Source organism: Myotis brandtii, unplaced genomic scaffold (assembly GCF_000412655.1).
Source record: "Myotis brandtii unplaced genomic scaffold, ASM41265v1 scaffold1141, whole genome shotgun sequence".
NCBI classification, from domain to species: domain Eukaryota; kingdom Metazoa; phylum Chordata; class Mammalia; order Chiroptera; family Vespertilionidae; genus Myotis; species Myotis brandtii.
The window spans coordinates 432,573-456,744 of NW_005353931.1; the positions used below are offsets into that span (position 1 = coordinate 432,573).

A 24,172-nucleotide genomic window follows, 5' to 3' on the forward strand; every position below is an offset into this window, starting at 1 on the left:
GCTGATCCTGCCCGGCAGGGTCACAGATCCGGGTCCTGGACTGCGGACAGCCTCCCGCGGTGCCCCCCGCCTGGCAGGGTCACAGATCCGGGTCCCAGACCGCAGACAGCCTTGCCTGCTGCCGCCTGCCTTCAGTATGCAAATTAGCCGCCATCTTGTTGCTTCAGGGTGGGGGTCCCCACTGGGGTGCCTGGCCAGTCTGGGTGAGGGGCTGAGGGCCGTTTTCAGGCTGGCGGGCGACTGAAGCTCCAAACCTCTCCTTTTTTTCTTTTTTTTTTTATTCTGGCATTTATTTACCTTCTATGGCTGTCACTGGAGCTGAGAGCCGGCTTTCTCTCTGAGGCTCGGCTGCTGAAAGCAGGTTTCTGGCCTTTGTTTTCTGTATTTGAAACAATGTTGCGACTCCAGCTCTGAGATCCCGGCTGACTGACAGGAGGTTTCTGGGGTTTTGTTTATCTTCTATAAATGTTACAATGTTTCCAACTGAAGCTCAGAGGCCGGCAAGGCAGGCGGGGAATGTTGGAGTCCTCTGTCACTGAAGGAAGCAAGCCTCCCTGTTCGCATCAGCTGCCTGGCTGCCGGCCGCCATCTTGGCTGACAGTTAATTTGCATATCTCCCTGATTAGCCAATGGGAAGGGTAGCGGTCGTACGCTAATTACCATGTTTCTCTTTTATTAGTGTAGACTAGAGGCCTGATGCATGAAAATTCGTGCAAGAGTAGACCTTCCTTCCCCTGGCTGCCAACATCGACTACCCTCTGGCACCTGGGACCCTGGCTTCCCTCCTCTGGCTGCCAGCAGGCACCCGGGATCCGGGCTGGCTTCCTTCAGGCCACCTGCAGGCACCAAGCACCCGGGATGGCTTCCCTCCACCCCGGCTTCATCAGGAAGGATGTCTGGAATGACCTTCAATCTAATTAGCATATTACCCTTTTATTAGTATAGATGAATTAAATAAGTATCTAATGAGTGCCTTCTACTTGTCTAGTACTTGAATTTATTTTAGTGGGAGAAAAGATATATTGGAGGAGTTAGAACTGATTACAATTGTTGGAGCAGATGGAGAAATGAAAGTATGGGGTGACAGAGAATTTGAGAAAAGTTCACCAATTAGCCTTCCTAAAGCAATGCCATTGTTGACATAGGAGGTGTGAAGGCAAGAATGCTGAGAACCATGGCATGTTCACTTGCTTAAGTGGGATTGTAAATGGAAGCTTATGGAAAAATCACTTAGAAACTTGAGGCTCTGTGAACTCTGTTCTCTCTTGATCTACTGTCAAGCGATTCATAGTGGGCCTAAGGCTGTGGTTAATTCAACTATTGCTACTTCTTGAAAAGAAGAATTGGACACAGGAAAGAAAACAGGGAGGGCAAGCTGGAATCTGCTGGCACATCTGAATCACTCTATCTGATGCCAAAGTAAGCTTAGAGAGCAATGACCACTGCTTCACTTTCATCTCCTAAATCTTTTGCAAGTTCCTCTTTTGTCTCCAGAAAGGGAAGAGGAGGAAGGAAGGCACTCTTCTAGACACTGAGTTTTCAGTATGAGTGAGTAAGACTGAAAAGGTTACTGGCTTCTTAGAGCTTACATTGTAGTTGTAGAGTCAGAAAATCATCAAATGAGTAATTTATTTAATGTCAAGCAGTGGAAAGTACAGCAAAAATAATTAAGCCATGAAGAGAGTACATTGTAGAAAATCAAGAATAGAAACATGGAGACAGAGGCTATTGCTATTGTGTAGGTGAAAGATGGTAATAACTCTCTCTAACTGGAGGTCAGCCTAGCTATCTTAGTGGCGAGAAATGGTTGTATCCTAAAGCTATCTTATAGGTAGAGCTAGATAACAGGATTTGTTGATAGGCTGACTGTCAGTTGTTAAAGAAAAAAAAAATGGAGTTAAGGATGACGGTAATGTTTTTGAGCAAATAAGTGAAATTTTAGTGGTTTTGCAGAGATTGGGAAGGATGTGGCACAAATGAGTTTGGGGTAAAATTAAGGCCTACTGTAAGTCAAAGTAGGGACTTCATGTTGTTTAGGCAATTATACAGAAGGGAGTTGAAATGTACATTTTTGAGTTATCTGAGTCCAAAATGCATTTCAAGACAGAATGACTAGAAGAGATCAGTGGAGAAGATGATGTAGAGTTCAAAAAGAGAAGAAGTGTTATGTCCTGGTGGCATATGCTTAAGCAGAGGAGGTATCCCAATACTTCTTATGAATTACTGTATCTCTGTAACATTTTCCTTTACAGGGCATTAGAGCTAAGTTTCAGTAAAATGTTCAATACTCTAGAGTAAAGTTTAAAATATGGAAGTTGGGTGCATAGAAAGCCTGATTAGTTTAATTATAAAGCCAAAAAGTAAGTTCACACAGATATATTGAATAGAGACTTTGCACAGATATATTGAATAGAGACTTTGATAGAGATAAGTTTCACTTGTGTCTTCAATAACCAAAAGAGGAATAACACAATTAATTTAAGCTATTAAATTAGGAGATTTACTGTATTTATAACAGAAGAGAGACTGAAAAGGTTTTTAGGTAAAAATAATTTTCAAGGCTCTGGAGCTACCGTTGCATTTGAAAGTAGTGTTAAAACCACTTCGTTTGAATTGTCCAGGATAGTATGAACTAATACAGCAGATAGCATTTGGATATCTCTAATATCCTTTTTTCTGAAATAGAATTCAATAAAAAACGTTCAATAGGAGCCCAAGCAGTCTGATACAAATTCATAATTCTCCAGTAGTCTGTCTTGATCCATTTTACAATTAATTAGTTTCAGGTAATCTTCCATAAAACTTTCTCAATCAGGATTTGATAATAATTGGAGAAAAATGAACTCAAGGTTATCCTCTGAACAAAGGACCTGTGCTTTTCTTTTTCTTCCTGTCCATCTTGAGATAATTATGAGACCGTGTATTCTACTTTTTGTCTATATTTTGTGGAATGTTCCATGTAAAACTGGACAATACTCTGTGATTCTAGTGTGATATGACAAACTCCTTTGGATGAATTAAATTGGCTTTATAAGTTGTGTTCCAAACTTTTAATAGTTAAAAATTGCACATGATAATGACTAGAGTGCTAAGTTCAAAGTCATTCCCTATGACCAGTGACACACACATAAGAAAATGATAGTCACTGGGAATACATGTCAGTCATCTTTAAAAAGAGTAAAATATTACCTCCTCCCCCACTTAAAAAAACCTTAAGATCAATTTGTGAGTCAATTTAACAATCCAATTTCCTTGCCATTTCTACATAGGAATAATGTTCTTTTGAACTAAATGAAAATACAAGGACACATTTCTACCTGCTTTTTATATTTGTAGGTCTAACAACAGAAAGGACTATCTTTCATGCTCCTACAAGTAAGCAAAGACTCAAAGGTTGCTTGTCAAGAGAGAATCTAATGACTATTACTAACTATTTACTACAAATAACATAATTTAATGAATGAGAATAAAACACAATTTCCATGACTAAATTGAATTTTAATGCTAAAATTAATTTTAAGTAGTTGTAAAACACTTAATTAGGCAGTTAAAATTTCAGTTGTGCTGAATTCAGCAGAATAGTTGAGGTTATAATAATTACAGGAATTTTCTTGGCTACTAAGCAAAACAAGCATCTTATATCAACTAATTTCAATATAATTTCCTGTGGAAAAGAAGGAAGATGATTTTTCCATATGAGTATGATTATTAAGTAGACAACAGGAAATTCAACCAAGAAAACCCATCTTGGAAATGTGGGATCAGCTGACTGGTTTAGGCATAGCACTGAATCCCTGTGTTAATTTTAGTGCTCTAGGAACCACTGTCCTTAGCCTCTGAAATGTGACCCAACCCCACCCATTTTCTTTCTCTTTTACATCACACTTCAACACCTGAGCAACTGGTGTATGCATAGTACACATGCAGTAAGTGCTTTATGATTCAAACATACAGTTCAGCCTTTCTATGGCACTTATACCCGCTACATCTCTTGCATGTAGTTTCTTCACATATTTGATCAGTTTTGTATGTAGAGAGCAATATTACGGAAATATTTCCTTTTTGAAAAGGAAAGACAACAGAAAAGAAGAATAACAAATGTATTTTCTTTTATTCTTGAATGGCACAATATTGCAACATACAGGGTTGCAAGACTTTTGATTATACCTTATGTATAAGGGCTGCATAAAATTTTCACTTCGCCTTTCCAGCACTCCAGGCCCTTGTTTATGGACCTGAAGGGGCCTTGCCCCACTTAGGGTCCTATATAATCTGATTACAGTGCATGAGTTCACCTCCTGAGAAGCCTTCTGGGGTTAACTGATGTGGAAATGAAACTTAGCTAGTGAGCTAACAAATGGCTCAAATGTTTTAGGATGGAGGAGAATGTGCATAATTGCCTGTGTTAGTGTCTGGACAGAGGATTTGACCATGGTGTCTAAATTCACTGGGTTAATGTCATTTTCTTTTCATTTCACCTACTAAGAACTCAGTTCATACTGAATTGCTGATTAATAGACTCTGAATTCAGTCTGTTATGAGTTTGACCTATTATTAGCTTGGTGTCTTACTAACTTCTTAAACAGTGTTCTGACTGAAAATATCATCAGGATACTCCAAATAACACATATGTTTATTCTTAAGTTAAGCTTCTTTTCTCTAATATCAATTCTAGTGTCTTCCAATTTATGGGGCCCTCTCCTAATGTTTACTCTGTATTCTCTCCATCTATCTATTATGTTCCCCACAGCATATCCCAAATGTATTTTGATGACCGAAGAAATGAATGGATTAGGAGAAACAACACGATAACATTGCAAAGGGCAGCATAGTCAGTTGTGTTAAATTATGGACTAAATTAAAATCTATTTTGTTTGGAGTAAATATTTTATTATTGTTTTTAAATGCTCTGTTTTCACAGTCCATCCCAAATTTTACATAGAAAGATAAACTAAGAAAAGCTGGCACAATGAATGAGCCCTACTCTTCCATTCTAACCTGATATAATTGTATGAAAGAAAAGTAAATTTTTAAGAAAAGGGGGGGATGGGAGGGATAAGGACACATGTAAGAACTTAATAAAGAAATTTTAAAAATGTAAATAAAAAGACAGGGGGGATAGTTTTTTAAAAGGTAGAAAATAGTGATTGAATATTTTTCCCCCTCAGTTATCTTGGTTCTATTTACTTGTGAGTTTAATTTAATGAATACTAAAATGAATCCAAAAAGTAAAAAGTTTTATAGTAAATACTTTATTTTGCCTATTTTCTTATCTTAATGAATATAAATTTCTTCTGCATGTTTTCTACTCTGATAAATAGAAAACATTTTAAAGACTTAAAAAAATCATGACATTGTGAAGTTAAAAGTCTGCTTTGTGCTTCCATGGAGATTAGAATTGTTATTTTGTTTTAAATATTTGATGAATGCAGGTAAAAGAGAATTTTTGAAATAGCATTTTGATTGACATTTATTTTCCAAGTTTTTGAACACATTATTTGAGGCATTATAATAAATTGATCAGAGTTCTTATTGTCTTGTCTTCTCATCTTTCCCTTAACTTCTGACATTTCTTTGTATAAACCAGTTGATTTCAGTTTCTAAATTTTAACACGAGAAACAAAGGAGGAGTGCATAAGTATAACCAATTTATTTCTCTTTTTGGATAATTGATACATTCTCATATATCCTTCCACTATGATATTAGTTGAATATAACATTTATAACAATTTTATTTTTGTTGAACATTTTTGCTTTCTACATATTTTTTTATGTCCACCATCTTATTTGCTAATAAGAATAACTAAATAAATAGGTTAGGTATAGCCCAGTTGGCATGGCTCAGTGGTTGAGAGTCAAACTATGAACCAGGAGGTCATGGTTCAATTCCTGCTCAAGGCACATGCCCTGGTTGGGGGCTTGATTCCCAGTGTGGGGCATGCAAGAGGCAGCCAATCAATGATTCTCTCTCATCATTGATGTTTCTATTGCTCTCTCCCTCTCCCTTCCTCTCTGAAATCGAAAAAGATATATTTAAAAATAGGTTAAGTATTATTTATCATAATTTAGAGAAGAGAACATGAGGCTCAGAGATATATGAAGCTAAGAGCCACGTTTCCTGGCTTTACTGTTCCCTTTACTCTGCTACTTCTATGTAAATGAAGATTAAAAAAGAGAACAAGCAAGGCAGAAAATAAAATTGGATTCAAAAGTAAAACCAGTGCCTTGGTCAGTGTATCTGCGGTTAGAGCATTGGCCAGCACACCAAAGGGTATCAATTCCTTTCAGGTCAAGAGCACATACTGGGTTGCAGGTTCAATCCCTGGTCCTGATCAGGACACATGTGGGAGGCAACCAATCAATGTCTCTCTCTGACATTGATGTTTCTCTATCTCTCTCTCTCTCTCTCTCTCCCTCCCTCCCTCCCTCCCCCCTTCCACTCTCTCTAAAAGTCAATGGAAAAAAATAACCTTGGGTGAGGCTTAACCAAAAAGGAAAAAAAGTGAAACCTAAAATGATACCAAAAATGCATATTATATGCTTACCATAGATGGATCATGGATTTAGCTATCAGTTTTTTAGCAACAAAATTCAAAACGGTATCTAATCAGTTACCCCAATCATGGTGCCCATAAAATAAAAACAACCAATTATTCCTTGAGATGAAAAATTGTTCTCAGTAATAATGTCAGACTAGATTTTTTCCAAGTGGAGAGGCTCTCTCAGACACTGTATAATACAATGAAACAAGGGGCCTGGTGCACGAAATCGTGCACGGGTGGGGTCCCTAGGCCTGGCCAGTGATCAGGGCCAATCAGGGTTGGGTCGATCGGGGCCCAAGGCCCTGGTGGGGTTGGGAGAGGAGGCAACGGTTGCCGGGCCGGACATAGAAGGAATGGACATTGATGCCTGCCGTCGGCGCCCTGCCACCACGTGATTCTCCGCTTCCCACCTCCTCCTTCTCTCGCCGCTGCACCGCCCCTGAAGCCTGTCGGCCAGGGGGAGGATGGGGGGAGGGACTGCGAGAGATTGGCTGCTGTCCCTGAGGAGGAAGCTATCCCTTGGTCCCCCTGGTAAAGGGGCTGCGTCCACCACCACCCATCCTGGTTTCCTGTTCCAGCCCAGGGCCTGGTCCCAATCGGGTGATTGGGGCCTGCCGGCTGGGGGAGGTTGGCTGTGGGAGTGCACTGACCACCAGGGGGCAGCTCCTGCATTGAGCATCTGCCTCCTGGTGGTCAGCGCTCATCATAGTGACCAGTCGTTCTGGTCATTCAGTTGTAGTGGTCACTTAGGCTTTTATATGTATAAACTAGAGGGCTGTTGCACAAAGAGATTCATGCAATAGGCCTTCCTTTCTCCTGGCTGCCAGCACAGGTTTTCCTCTGGCACCCGGGACTCAGGCCTTTGCTCCAGCTGGAGCCGCCTTCTGTCTTCTGTCTTCCCTGCTCCGGCCGGAGCCGCCTTCCATCTTCCATCTTTGCTGCTGTGGCTCGCCTTCAGTCTTCCCTCTGCCACTTGGAGCCTACCTTTGCAAATTAACCGCCATCTTTATTGGCGGTTAATTTGCATATCACACCGATTAGCCAATGGGAGGCGTAGCGAAGGTACGGTCAATTACCATGTTTGTCTATTATTAGATAGGAGGATTATTTTCAACAAAATTCTTCGGGAGATTTCACAATGAATTTCATTGACTGTTTCTTGTCTAACCTTTGATGGCATCATAGCAAAACACAGTACAACAAAAGCAATTTATGGCAATAATTGTAGAGTAAAATAGAGGCACTGCATGGTAGGCCCAAGGAATACTAGGATATATAGGACTTAGTGTAGCCACTTATTCCTCAGCAATCTTCCCTTGCTGCTAAATTATCAACAAACATGAGTTAAAAAAGCATTCAAGATTATATTATCTGCCTTATGTCTGTTATGAAATTAATGGCAATTAAAATCAAATTCATAAGACTTAAAGGCCATCAAAATGGGGTTAAACAGGTGTAATACATTTGAATGAAAGTTGGAGAGCCCAGAAAGGACAAAGGCTTACTGTGCACTCCACTTTGAGGCAAATCAAGTAAATAAAATCCAGATAGAGTAATGTGATATTATTTATTTGTCATATATATCAATTCTTCAGCTTTAATTTAATATAATTTAGAAAGGGATTTCAAATTAAAATATCTTCTAAGAATAAAAATTGTCTAATAAGAAAATTATTAGAATATGTATATAGGTGGAGTTATATATGTTTCTCTTTAAGTCAACTGTGTTCTCTACTAAATATTTTAGAAACTAATATTTATAAAAGTTTAGGAATCTTAAGTCCATTTACTACTGTAGAAAACTCAAATTTTCAAAAGCAGAAAAATACTGTTGTTGTTAATCATATGGGAATGGGATTTACTAATTCAAATGTTAGAATTCTTGCTTTAATCCTGTAATGTCTAACTAGAATATAAAAGGACCTATTCATCTAAAAAATTATTTATGTCTTTATAATAGAAGTATATCTTCTGTGCTTTGTCTCATATTTCTCCATTTTTTTATATTCACCAAGTCCTAAGCAAGTTGATATCCAACCAGTACTTTTGCATCAGGAATCTTTTGTTTTTTGGGATACTGAGTAATCATATTTTTTATTTGTGACAAGGTTGAGGAGATCACTGGGACATTTTACAAATTTCCTCTGAAGTATGCAAAATGTTTCCACCTGAGTATCACTTTATGATCAAAAGAATTCCTGAGAAAAGAGAACAATAAGCCATCATTATCAAAAAGTAAACAAGAATCAAACCTAGCTGAAAGTACTGTGTATGAGACCATGTGGAAAATATGAGAAAGATAGATGGTGGTTCCTTCATCGGATAATGAAAATGTGCTGCTGCTGTCATGACAGATTATGTGTCTAGCACAGAGCAGGTGTTAGCGCCCAGCTCTACTTCTTTTATGTCAGACCACACTACATGAGAAATATTTGCTAATCTCCACCCTGAATGGAGCAGAATAAACCTGAGAGTGAGTCTATGTGAGACATACAGTATATGAAGATATGCTGATGGTGCTAGGATGTTTGGTCCAAAGAAGAAAAGTTTTTGACTGTTTTCCCCAAATACTGGCAGAGCTCTAGGTAAAAGCTACTGTAACTTGCCCAGCCTGCATGGCTCAGTGGTTGAGTGTTGACATATGAACCAGGAGGTCATGGTTGGATTCCCTGTCAGGACACTTACCTGGGTTGTGGGCTCGATCCACAGTAGAGTACGTGCAGAAGGCAGCTGATCAATGATTCTCTCTCATCATTAACTAGAGGCCTGGTGCAGGAATTTGTGTACGGGTGGGGTCCCTCGGTCTGGCTGGTGATCAGGGCCATCTCTACTAGTCCTAATCAGTGCTGATGGGGGCCAGCCAGCCAGGGAGGGACCATGGGAGTTTGGCTGGCTGGGGAAGGACCACGGGAGGGTTTCAGGGTGTATCCAGCCCATCTCTTCCAGTCCCGATCAACTGGACCCCAGCAGCAAGCTAACCTACCAGTTGGAACATCTGCCCCTTGGTGGTCAGTGTGTATCATAGCGACTGGTCGAGTAGCCAACCAAATGGTCGACTGATTGGTAGGACACTTAGCATATTAGGCTTATATATATATATATATATAGATGTTTCTATCTCCCTCTCCCTTCCTCTCTGGAATCAATAAAAATATACATTTAAAAAAATTAAATTAAAAAAAAAGATAATGTGACTTTTCTCCGTCCTTGAAGAAAAGAGAACTGAGATCCATGAATGTAGTTGTAATGAGAGAGACAAACTTACTGTGAGGAGTAAGTCTCTGTGATTGTTTCTAGAATGAGCTGCCTCAATAGGTAGTGGGTTTTCCAATGCTGGAGGTATTTAGTCCTAGATTACATTTTTCCAGGATATTTTCATAGAAAGGTTGTATCAGAATGGCCTGGTAGACTGGGTTCTTTTTACCCCTGAGTTTCCTGTAGACCTTGTGGTAGAATTTTTGTTATATCTGACAATGGTATGGTTTGGAGGAACATAGGAATCATTGTGCCATGTGTGAAGATACTAATATCCATACTTAACAGAGTTTTTCTGACTAATGAGGATTTGGGACAGTCTTCCATGTCTTCATATTGAGAGGAACATTAATATAATATTGGGTTCTGTTTATGAAGAAAGCACACCCCAAAGTTGCAGACATTGCATTAAAGTCATAGCTGCCTTTAAATGAGTGATTCTTAAAGGATATATAATGACATTGTCTCTGAGTAAAACCATCAATATGTAAAAATATTTTTTTGGGTGAATGGGCAACAAACTTAAATAAATAGATATGAAAATGCAAAGTGTTAAACTGACCTAAAATTCAGGGAAGCATATATCAGTGAATTAAAAATTTTCTCAGAGTCGTATACATGGTGCAGCAAAAAATTATTATTATTATTTTTTAATATATTTTATTGATTTTTTACAGAGAGGAAGGGAGAGGGATAGAGAGTTAGAAACATCGATGAGAGAGAAACATCGATCAGCTGCCTCCTGCACACCCCCCACTGGGGATGTGCCCACAACCAAGGTACATGCCCTTGACTGGAATTGAACCCGGGACCCTTCAGTCCGCAGGCCGACGCTCTATCCACTGGGCCAAACCAGTCAGGGCCAGCAAAAAATTATTTCTCTAAACTTTCCCTCTTCCAAGATGAAATTCTAACTAATTTATATTATTACAGGACTATACAATTGTACCTAAAAAAAAACAACTGCTATTCAAACTTTCATATTTTTTTGTGTTAATATTTTTATTTTTAAATTTGTTTAACTGAACTTCATCTCAGTTGCTGGAAAACTGGATCAGCCATGAAGATATTGGGAGTACCTATGTGGAAATTGCAAGTTATAGCTGAGAGAGATTAAAAAGATGATATTTTAACTGACAGATTTGGGATAAAAAAGGAACATGAGATAAATCCTACAATAAATGTAGCAGGGATTAATTTAAGTTGCTATCCTTGAATACAGTAAAGAGTGAAACAAGGAGAGCATAAGGAAAAGCTGATTTACAACAAGCCATGTACAAAAGGCTTAGGGATTTTAACAGAGTCTCACTCCCCTGTGGTGTGCTTCTGAAAAGAGTAACTCAGTCGTAGTTAGATAGGCTGCATGACTATGTTATACTTGATTAATATGTCTTATTGTGGTTAGAGCATAATTCTGAATTCCTTTACCAATTAATATTATTCACACTGATAATGCTTTTATGGTATATATTTTAATGTTTTTCTAAATTGATTATTAAAATTTAGTTAAAACTCTCATCTCAAATTTAATTTAAATTGTATGTTCTCCCATCTCCCCTGTGTGGTCCTAAACTGAGACAAAGATATTTTGGAGTGGAGAGGAAGTGAGTTATTGCTGATTCTGAAATAAATGTCCCCTGCTTTCTTTTTAAGGAAAACTACTATATTGTGTTAGGTCGGAGAAGAGAGAGGAGAGAGTGCTAAGTGCTATTGTTCTTTCTTTGCTAACATCTGTGTAGTTGTCTAAGGGGCCTCATATATGAATTATTCGGATGACCTCACTGTGAATTTCTACAATATGGGGGATCCCATCTGAATCCAAGCAAGCCTTTATTAGAGCAAGCTCTTAACTCTATACCTGATAGCTCTTTGTTTTGGGGTTCTTCACATTTACTATGTAGTTACTCTAGCCAAGCCACATTTTGTGTACTCACTTGTGTACATACTGGCAGCTCCATCGCAACACCTTATGTATGTGTTGGACCACTTGGGTGCAATGCAGAGAATATAAATAGAGCATAGGTTCTTAAATTATGCTGGTAACATTAAAATTAATACAGATTCCTAGATTTGCTCCTATACCATCCCTGTTTGGATTCTATTCAATAGGTCTGATGTAGAGCTGGAGAAAGTTTATTATTTATTTCTACAAATATATTTCTTTATTGATTTCAGAGAGGAAAGGAGAGGGAGAGAGAGATGAAAGCATCAATGATGAGAGGGAATCATTGATCTGCTGCCTCCTGCACGCCCCCTACTGGGGGTCAAGCCTGCAACCCAGACCTTTCAGTCTGCAGTCCAATGCTCTTTCCATTGAGCAATACTGGCTAGGGCTATTATTTATCCTATATAATAAAAGGCTAATATGCAAATTGTCCCCTCAACTGGGAGTTGGTCTGGGAGTTTGACCAGGGGGTGGGACTGGCCAACTGCCCGTGGCTCCTCCCCCTGGCCAGCCCTTCCCCCCATCTGCCCCCACAACCCCGATCGGGGGTGGGGCTGGCCTGCCAACCACCTGTGGTCCCTCTCCCCAGCCATAGCCCCTCTCCCCAGCCAGTCTGGCCTGATCAGCCTTGATCGGAGCAGGCTGGCTGGACCCCCCCATCAGTGCATGAATTTGTGCACTGAGCCTCTAGTTTTTAATAAGCATCTCAGTCAGGAGGCTTAGAAAACCCTAAATTAGATTGCCATAGTTCAAATTATGAGATTCTGAATATATTTACTTTCCTTGAATGAAAGACTTTGAATTGAGATATTTAATATTTAAAAGCAAACATGAGTTTTCAAAAATAGCTTCATATAAAATATAGTTCGGTTTATATTTATGTGAAAATATATTGTCTCAAGACGTGAAAAATAGCTTTCCTTATTGATGCATGTTCCTTTTCAGCTAGTGAAGGAAACTAGTCCAGTGACTTAAAGGGTTAAGACCCCTTAGAGGAAAAAAATAAAGTGAAATTAACTTTAGAAATGTCTACGGTAATACCTCCCAAGGCAAACTGTTGGCAGACCAGCTAAGGGCAGATTGTGTACATCTGCGTGTGAAAATCAGCTGAAGGTGTCAAGTGCTATTCTGAGTCACACTACAGTCCCTTTATATTTATCTTCAAAACCAAGTAGTAGCTGCCATTTCTAAAAGCCCACACACAGTTTTGTTATTTTTCCATCTTTTCTTTATACTAAGTAAATAGCTGGCTCTCACAGCACTTACTTCTTGTTGAAAAATAATAATCAAATAATAGTGCACTCCTCACATTTGGCAACTCATGGCCAAGTAAACTTACATGGAATGACTAGTCCAAAGATGTGTTTGGATAAGGTTCTTCTAAGGAACAGCAATATTGATTTTAAGTTTTAGTAAAATAATTTGTTTTAAAGGAGGTTTGCTTTACTATATCCATATCAAGTTATACACTGATCAGTTAGAAAAGGTACAGTAGTAATTAATCCAGTATGAAGACCAACATCATAAAAATTTTGCATGAATGGAAGAAAAATTTAAAAATGAGAAAATTTTAAACCACAATTATTAAAATCAAATCAAAATTGTAGTAAAATTATGAGATATAGTTTAGTTAAAATCAGTATAATTACATTTAAATATTTTATTAAAACCTTTGAATTGACACAATGAAACATTTTTTAAAAATTCAAGATAACAAATTAAAATAATTTTCAATCTTACTAGTATTATTCTTCTCAACCACTGCCAACTTTCTGGAGCCTTAGCTTCTATTTCTTCATTATATGGTATTTATTTGTAAAATTTATTGCAGTCATAGTGCTAATGTTACTATATAATCCCTCTCCATCAATTGATATTTTATTATAAACATTATTACCTGTTATTCATAAGCATAATTATAAATTATTATACAATATTTATTAGGCAACATGATTTACTTACTTGTCTTTCCCACAGTAATCCTATATAATGAAAGCCTAATATGCAAATCAACCAAACAGTGGAACAACCAGTGGAATGACTGGTTGCTATGATGCGCACTCACCACCTGGGGGCAGATGGTCAATGCAGGAGCTGCCCCCAGCCGTAAGGCCCCAGGCCTGCCAAGGTGGGTGCCAGCAGGGGTCCTCCCCTGATCGCCCCACCGGTTGCCCCACAGAGGGATGAGACCAGTGGCGGTCGGGGACAAGGCCGGCGAGCAGGTGGCACCAGGCTGGCCAAGGCAAGCACTAGCAGGGGCCCCTCAACCACCCCGCCAGATGCCTCAAAGATCGGCCCTGGGCCTCTAGTATATTATATATGGCTTGCTGTCAGAGTTTACTGTTATATTAGGACTGTTTTGGAGATCTTTGTCCATAGGGTATTTTCATATTTTGGAATATTTCCTTAGGATAGTTTATGAGAAGTGAGAATATTAGGTTGAAGAGATAGACGATTTTAATTATTTTTGTTTCATAAGGCAAAATTTCTTTGCATAACCTTATACTAGTAGTGCTTCTAGACAGATAGATAAACCCCCAATTCACAAACTTATTAATATTTGGTATTCATCATTTTGAATATTGTGAAAATGATATTTCATTGTTTCTCAGATTTGTATAAAGAACAAATTATTGGATTAGTGGAGATGAGTGGAGTCGAAAATATTTTCCATATGTGAAAAAATCCATGTTTTCCTTTTGTACAAAATTACTTTGGACACGCTTTTCCTTTTAAAATAGGAACTTTAGTATTTTTTTTCTCATTTGTACAGGCCCTTCACAAAATAATCTTTTATCCATCACAACTGCAAAAAAATATTTCTATTTATTCTTACTTTTACTGATGTACTATACTCAAGATTTTACTTGTAATGTGATTTAATCTCTCTATCTTTCCTTGCCGGTGTATATAACTTAAGCCAAATTCATTTATATATTAGATAAGTAAAAAATGTATAGATATCTCATTAACTCTTTCCTACTATTGCATTTAATTTTATAAGCCACAGCTTCAGAATGCCAAGGTCAGTGGGAGTAATTTAGTCAGTGAGAAAAGCTGCTTCCTTATAGGAAATCACCTTTATCAAAGCTCTTGGATCAAAGCTGGCTTTGAGTCTCAGATAAAGCAATTAGATTAAAAGAAAATCAGGATCCTGGCTCGGGGAAAGAGCATGCAAAACATAATTCATCGTGATTCAGAGTTTTTAATATTCCATCACTGGGTATCAAATATGTCACATTTGAAAAATAATTTCGGCTTTGTTTTCAGCTTTGCTAGGTTTGGTCCCTGCTCCTTAGAAATATAATTTATGTTCTCCTCATGTTTGAAGATAAAGTAGTTTTGGAATCATAAAAAAACAACAACACACAACAGACTTCATCAGTGATAATGTCATATTCGAATAATGGTTTGTGCTTTGATGTTCTAACATGCCAATCTTGATACCTGAGATGGAACAGGTGTGGAATCTGTAAGCATAGAATGAGTGGATGGATTTCCTGCAATAAAATCTGAGGAGTCATTAAGCATGTCCTCATAATACCTTTGGGACTGTCCAAAAGCTTGTTTAGGAGTTAAAAAAGAAATAGAAAGAAACTGATACAAACTCCAAAGGACAGGAGAACACAATTCAAAGAGCAGTGAAAATCAATGAAGGCAAAAATGGTCCATTTTCACCTCGTTCATTTTCAGGGCAGACCAGTTTTACTTCATTGACTTTCAGTGCTCCTTGAGTTGTGTTTTCCTCTTCTTTAGTTGTGCTCTGTTCTCTATCTTTTTAGCTTCACTTCTGTGTTTTATTTTAAACTGTTGTTGTTCAGAGGTAAGCCTTTATGGCATGGTTTTAACTCAACGAGACCATTTTTGCTTACTTGATTTTTCTGCTCTACATCGTATCACTTTTTATGCTTTCTTAGTGATAGTTTTCTAAAGAGTCTCCTATTATTTTTTTCTGTGCTTCGATTTGTCAATCAGGTTTTTGTGTGGAAAAAATGTTTCTCTAAAATTTAAAGTATAAAATGCAATTATATATATTAAGATTAATATTTATTTGTGTGCTCATTCAAGTGAGATATTTGATCTGTTCAATCCACACATAAAGAAACATATAAGAAACATACTGTATTCAGCACTCATATAGGCAATTCACTTTTGTAATTGCAAGTATCATAATTTATATAGGTTTAGCTCAAGGCATTATGATGTTCTAGGTTCTGGTTTATGGGAATTGGGGAGATGGACTTGAACATGGGGTACTGACTTATCCTGGACCTGACAAAGAATGAATGGATAATGGTCCAAATCACTGCATCCATAGACAATTGGAGACAATTGAGTCAGACTAATGAGATCTGGGTGGGTCATGAAGGGAGGGAATCAGTAATACTCATTATATTATCAAAATTTGTCTAGATTTACTCTGGATTTGGGAGAGATTCATCTAGTTGTTTGAGGCCAATAATTTGAATGATGAAATTGAGTGAGATAAATTATTTGACCACTAGGCATTTTTGGATATAGAAATCATTTATAAATGTGGAAACACACATGCAATAGAGTTGCAATAAGGTGTGGCCACTCTTCAATATTTTTATAAGTGAACTCAGGGTAGAAATAAATTAAGTTAAAATAAATAATTTGATATGTTCACAATAAAATAGATGTTTATCTATGAGAGTTTGAAGAAAAGAAATTTCTTTTAGCAGATATGTGAATTAATACTTCATATAGGATTTTAATTTTGATCTCAGGTTAAAATGACGACTTGCACAATTTGGGATATTTGAGGCTAATAAAAGACTACGTTAATTCATGGAAACAATGAATGGGTTACCAATGAGATAAGGGAGAAATAAAAAATTTCCTGGAAACAAATGAATATAAACCAACAACAACCCCAAATCTATGGGACACAGGAAAAACAATCCTGAGAGGGAAGTCCATAGCACCACAAACCTACCTCAAGAATGGCTACCACTAACAAATCAAGAAACAACAAGTGCTGGCAATGTTGAAAAAGGAACCCTACTACACTGCTGGTGGGAATGCAGACTTGTACAACCACTATGGAAAATAGTGTGGAGTTTCCTCAGAAATATTAAAACTGGAACTGCCAGTAATCCCACTTCTAGGAATATATCCTAAGAAGCCTGAAACACCAATGAGAAATAAAATATGCAGCACAATTTACAATAGCTAAGATCTGGAAACAGCGCAAGTACTCATCAGTAGATGAGTGGATAAAAAGCTGTGGTACATTTACACCATGAAATGCTATGCAGCTGTAAAAAAGAAGGAGCTCTTACCCTTTGAGACAGCATGGAGGGACCTGGAGAGTATTATGCTAAGTAAAATAAACCAGTCAGAGACAGACAAATATCACATGATCTCACTCGTATGTGGAATCTAATGAACAAAAGAAACTGACAAAATAGATCTAGAGACATGGAAACATGCAACAGATTGACAATTCTCAGAAGGAAGGCGGGTGTGGGCAGGAAGAGATTAACCAAAGAAACTATATGCATATGTGCATAACCCATGGACATAGGAAATAATGCTGTGAAGGCCTGGGGAGGGGTTGGGAGTGGGGAGGATGGAGTCAATGGTTAGAAAAATGGGGATGTCTGTAATACTTTCAACAAAAAAATAAAAAATAAGTAAAGTAAAACCAAAAATTAATACCTCTGATTTTTTATTACTTGGTAGCAATATTTTAATTCATTTATTCATAGAGTTTTATAGGGAAAATACTTCTTACCTACTAAGTGTTAGAGAATAATAGAGACATTTTCCTCCTCTTGTAAATCTTGTATTCCAGTATTCTTATGCTCATCAAATAACTTACTTTCTAATACTCATATATTCCTCAGTCTGTCACAAAATTATTTAATTACAACTTGAAAGCACATAGGAAGGAAAATTACAGAATATCAGGAGACCATATAATGCAGGAATAAAACCTGGTATTGCACATGGAGAGCTGTCCTGAGGGAGTGGTATTTTAGCAAATCTGAATGAAGAGGTAGCTGTAAGGTTAACAGTATAGGAAGGGCGCTCCAGGGAGAGGGAATAGAAGAATTGAAGAAAACCATGCAATAGGGTGGGGTTTGAGGATGAAAGAATCCATGTAAATAGGGCTCTGAAAGTAAGCAGTAATGATGTGGGAAGTGAGGCCAGAGAGAGGGACAAAGGTCTCTTAATGTGTCCCAGTGTAAGTAATTGAGAGTAAACTTGAGTGAATTTTGTTATACCTGGGAAGTTTAATAAACGTTAGGTATTGTTATGCCAAAATGTAATAGTACATTATATGATTATAGGTGCCTGTCATCTTTTTCTTTAAATCTCAAAGTTTTTTTCTCTTTAACAAAAGACAAATTGATGCCACCTCATGAATTAAAAAAAAAAAAGTCCTAATGAGCAGTTTTGTAAAGATTGTATCCTTTGCATAGGTCTCTTATCTTACTTATTTGGAAATGAGTTACATCAGTTGGTGGATGATACATCAGAAGTTTAGAACTTTCTCCCATTTTAACAGCTTCCTAAATGGTATGGTAATGAATGAAACATTTTCGTTCTAAAGTGTTAAAGGTGTTTCTCAGTGGAAGCAATAAAATGAACTTTTTTTGGCAGCTATCCCAGAAAAAAAAATCATCCCTCTAGCATTTTTGGAAACGAGTAGAGAAAAATTATGAATAATCTAAAATAAACTCACATTAGAAGCTTATATGATATATCATAGAGTGTGTACTGGGAACCATATTTTCTAACATAATACCTTTAGGAGTCTGAGGCTCTGGAAGAATGAGAAAATGCACTCCCATGAGAAATTTAGAATTAAGATCCAACTCCACATTGAAAAATCTTGAATGGTCTTATATATTAGTTTGAAATCTATTTTAAAAGAAAGACCCAATAAGTAAGAATAGTAGGGTTTGATGATTAGGAGATCTTCTCTTTTTTCACTAAATTCAAACCTACAATATTGGTGTCGACCGAATACATTAGGCAGTGTGAAGGATGCACCTCGGGGAAAAGTTGGAGATCTCAAAGTCACCTCACCTTAATGAAAAAAAAAGGTATCCGTGAGGTGTGGTTCTAATGCAAAGTATCCAGACTGTGCGTCACTTCTGGAATCTATGTCATGCACTAACTATTGTACCTTATGTGTGGAATAACAAATAAGTAAATTGAAGCAATGTGTATAGTACTATATATTAATAGGGAGTACAGTTTCCATTTTTTACTACCTCTGCCTTGGCTCATTATGATACCCCCCTAACTAGTCATGCAGTTTCATGTTTTTTCTCCTCCTTGTTATCTAAATTAGACACAAATATGTACATTGTACTTTTTGAATCACAGATACTTTAGGCTGGATTTATGTCTAAAATCATCAGTAATTCTCTTCTGCATTAAGTGTTAGATATTAATACATTCTCCTGTCTCCAACCTGTCTTTCTAGGCTTCTTTTCCACACTCCCTGTACCTGGCATGCACCTCTTACTGTAGTGTGTATTTATTCCATGTTTTCTCACCTTCAGGGTTTTGGTCATATTCCCTGTTTACTTTCCTCTGCCACCTCAACATATGAACATTCTTTAAAGCCAGGTTCAGATGACTTGACCTCTATGAGCATTTACCTGATTCTTATGTAAATAACTGTCTTCTGATCATGAAATAATTCTCTATGATATATTAACTATGTTTCTTTTATAGCACTTGCCACATTTTCCATTGCATTATTTATGTCTATCTGCTAGATTATAAGGAACATAAAGGCGGGGATTATATCTGAATCATTTAGCTCAGTGTCTTGCATAGCAAATATAAATAGAATGAATGAATCTATATATATAAAAGGCTAATATGCAAATTGTCCCCTCGGGAGTTCTACCTGGAGACCAGGAGTTCGATTGCTTGCTATGACGTGCACTGACAACGAGGGGGCGGTTCAGAACGAAGGAAGGCCCTGGCCGGCAGCCTGAAGGCCCTGATCAGCCCTGATTGCCAGCCGGGCCTAGGGACCCTACCCGTGTATGAATTTCATGCACCGGGCTTCTAGTAAATATATAAAGTGAAAAATATTACTTTCATATGAATCCAGAAAATGCAGGCTTAATCTACATATACAAATAAGGTTGAATATTTAGCTGACTTGAAGAAGGACTGTCTGATGGAGAAAATTATAATTTAATATTAATTTGCTTATTCATTAAACATTTTTTACAATAATTTGTTGAATATCAGCTTTGGGCTGGGAGCATTATACAAATAGTTGGTGTATTCAAGATGTATATCAATCTTCAGTTGAGTTTTCAAGAAATATACCATTTGCTTTCAAGAGAGAAGGTTTGTAAGAGCATAACAAGCAGAGAACATAAAACAAGCAAAGAACATAAAATATTCAAAATTTTATTGTGATGAGATCATATAGTCTGTATGTAGGATTTCCTTCCCTTAAAGGACATATCTCTACTACAAATTTTCATTGCTTTGAAGTGAAAAATAATAATTTCTTCCATTTTACTATTATTTTTTGCAAATAATTTCAATACCTAAAATAGGTGAGGGTATTTTTTAGTATGAGATGATGACATAAATGGAAGTGATGGAATCAGTCATGAACTGTGCACTTAGCATGAAGGATTTTTATTTCAATACACTATGTATATTTGAGCTATGCCAAAAATTCTGACTAAGAAGGGCCATGTCTTTTCTTCTTAGCATGAGAGTGAAATATATGCACCTTTAATTTATTTTCTTTTCACTTTATTCTCCAAATAAACATTTGAGGAAGCAAAATTTTTCAAAAACTACTAGTATCTATGATATGAGTAATAATAATAGGATGAATCAGATGACCCAAGTTCTAATCCTGGATCAGCTACTGAATTAAATCTGTGACCTTGGTTAATTCAACTAAATACCTTCTATCTCAACAACCTATCTGCAAAATTTGGGCATTATTCTTTAACAGTAATTTTTAAATTGCCCCAAGGAGTCTCAGTGGTTCACAAAGTCCCGTTAGGAGAGGCCTAGTGTGCCAGGCACTACCATCTTAGTAACTGTTTTGTTTTCAATTTGAATTATGCATTACAGTTCTTTTTATAATAAGTTTTGTGGCAGAAACAACAACATAAAGTCAAAATTCCATGGACTGAAGCATTTCTAGGTTTCATATATCAATACTCTTAATTTTTACCTCTTAATGGAGCATGGAAGGGGCTGGTAAATATAATAGTGATTTTGTTCATTTTGTTTATCCATTAAGCATTTATTGAGACATATACTATATGTCATGGGTTGTGTCCAGTGTTGTGGGAATTTAGAGGCCAGGGAGTTCAAAATTGATCAGGAACATAAACACAAATATCTAAGGAAAAATTTCCGTGTGATGAGTGCTGTTTCAGAAGTAAGACTGAATGCATCAACTTATTCTGAAGTATACAGGCATCAACTATGTGCTTCATATGCTTCATATGGCAAGTAAAGAACCTATTTAAAAAAGGACACATATTAACATACTGATTCAAATTTGTTTTAATTCCAGTGATTTCCAGTTCTATCTTGGAACTGAAGCACTTTTTATTTCAAGATCATTAATTTTAGAGCCTGAAGAAATATTCTTCAGTTTTAAAATAATTAGCATTCATTCATACATTACTGATTTTAATACAATACCCTATTTTTAAACCTTTATTAAAAAAAAAACAGTTAAAGCACATAACTTAAATTTCATTGGTTTAAGAAGTATGGGGATCATTATGAAAAAGCATAAAAATGAGGATGTTTATAATTATTACAAATACATAATATATAAATATGTATGTCAGAATTCAAGTGAAATATTCATTATGACATGAACACATTTGCCTACACAAAATGTTATTCTGCAGTAATTGAAATATATATTTGCTTGTGATGATTAATTTTATGTGTCAATGGAGTTGGGTCATGGTACTCAGATATTCCACTAAACATTGTTTAATATGTTTCTGTGAAGGTATTTTTTTAGAAGAGAATAGTTCTTAAATCAGTAAATTTTCCATGAAACAGATTAATGTGGGTGGACCTCATCCAACCAGTTGAAGGGCTTTAGGAAAAGACTGACCTTCAAGGAAGAAGAGAGAACTCTGCCAGCAGATCACCTTTGGACTCAAATTGCAACTCTTCTCTTGGTTTCCATTTCTCTTGCCTGCCCTGCAGATTTTGGACTTACTAAGCTTCCACAATTAAGTGAGCCAATTCCTTAAAGTCTCTATGTCTCTCTTTGCATATCCTTGTGTGTGTGTGTGTGTGTGTGTGTGTGTGTGTGTGTGTGTGTGTGTATTTGTACATCCTTTTGCTTTTGTTTCTCTGAAGAACCTTGACTAATACATGCTTAAAGACCTATAGAGTTCTGACCATGTTATACTAATAGTTTGAATAAAGAAATTTTTCCTAGACCAGAAAAATCACCTAATTTATAGTGATATAGATATTGAAAAGGCAAATACAGTGTGATCAAGATAATAGAGTGAGCAGATATTCTTTCAGAGACAAGAAGCAATGGGGTGAATATGTGACTATGTAGGCCAGTTAAGTATTCATTTGTCTTATTCACAGAGGGACATCAGTGAACCCTAGACAGTGCCATTCTCAAAGAAGACTATGTAGTCTCTCCTTACTTCCCCCTCCTGATTATCATGGAGAGAGGATGAGTGACATATCCATCTGTAATGGAGAACAAATGGCTTCAAATATAAATAACTCTTAAAATTTTGATTTATGTTCATTAATGACTTCTTAAGTTTAGTTCTCAAATAGTTTTGCACTTATTGCTGTTGTTCTTTCCCTTTTCTCCTGTTCAGACAGGCTGTCAAAATCCTATAATAAGCAGGGTTCATTTGAAATCCTGAACTCTTTGAATTTGAAATATATTCTGTAGGCCTTCCTGGATTTAGTAAAATTTGCATTTACTTTATTATTTTTCTTTTTCAAAAGTCATATAATTTGAATAAAGAAGAAAGAAAAATCTAGGGGAAAAAAGTGCACATCAGTCTGCTTCTCCCCATCCCCTGTGATTTAATTTTAAAATGTTTAGATCTCTTTAAAAAAGAATCCTATATAATAAAAGGCTAATATGCAAATAGACCGAACAATGGAACAACCTGAACAACCGAACAACTGGTCACTATGACGAGCACTGACTACCAGGGAGCTTGTATGGAACATGGGGGGCATTGGCTGTGGTGGGATAGTGGAACAGGTGAGCAGGGGTGCCAGACAGAGGCGGGGCACCTGTCGCTGTCATAGGGGCAAGTCTCTGGTGGTTACTGAAAATTCTTTGCTCCCATATGCTGTGGTCCTACCTGGCACTTGCACCCACTGCTGGCATTGGAGCCACCGCTTGCACCCATTGCCAGCACCGGCTCTGCTCACACCCACAGCTGGTGCTGGAGCTGCTGCTCGCATCCACTGCTGGTGCCCAGCCCTGGTCCCAATCACTTGGCGCCATCAGCGGGTGCGAGCGGTGCCTGCTGGCTATGATTGCCTGTGAGGGCTTCTCCACCTCCCCCTGCTCCTGAGGGGCGATTGGGGCAGCAGCTGCTGCTCACACCCACTGATGGCGTCAGTCCTGCTCTCACCCACTGCTAGCGCCGGCCCCAATTGCTCCGCAGCGCCAGCAGCAGGTGCAAGCGGGCCCAGTGCCCTCAGCACATGGGAGTGGTGGCGGCGGGAGACAAGGGACTGGGGGCCGCTGAAGGAGGGGCTGGGCGGCGGTGTGGAGGATGGGCCCAAACCTGCCTCTGTGCCTACTGCAGCCTTGTGGCCCACAGTTCCTTTCAAGGTGCACAAATTCATGCACTGGGCCCCTAGTATTAAATAAAAGATACAGTTGAAGCTAAGTATGTACACCACCATGATTCACTTTTCTTCTTTACTCATCAAACATATTTTACCAGAAATGAATTTATCATAGATATTTATCGTTCTTTATTTTTAACATTTTTAATGAATTGCAGGTATATCCTACACATATCTATAATAATAAAAGTGTAATATGCTAATTAGACCAGATGGCCAAACAAACTTCCGGATGACCTTCCTGACGAAGCCCCTTGCATGAATTTCATGCATCGGGCCTCTAGTATTTATATAACTTACTTTTTCCATTAACATCTACACTAATAAAAGAGAAACATGGTAATTTGCGTACGACCGCTACCCTTTTCATTGGCTAATCAGTGAGTATATGCAAATTAACTGTCAGCCAAGATGGCGGCCGGCAGCCAGGCACTGAAGCGAGGAGGAGGCTTGTTTGCTGCAGATTCCAACGTTCCCCGCCTAACTTGCCGGCCTCTCATCTGCAACTCTAAGCAACTATATACTATGTTGCAAATAAGAAGGTAAACAAAACCCCAGAAAACAGCCGGACTGAAACCCA

The 24,172-nt window shown here is 37.6% G+C and overlaps 1 protein-coding gene across 1 annotated transcript in view; it reads left to right on the forward strand.

Moving 5' to 3' along the window:
- Positions 1 to 24,172, forward strand: part of LOC102256632 (glutamate receptor ionotropic, delta-2) — an 841,284-nt gene that overhangs the window by 116,760 nt on the left and 700,352 nt on the right. The gene's annotated exons all lie outside the window — the stretch shown is intronic.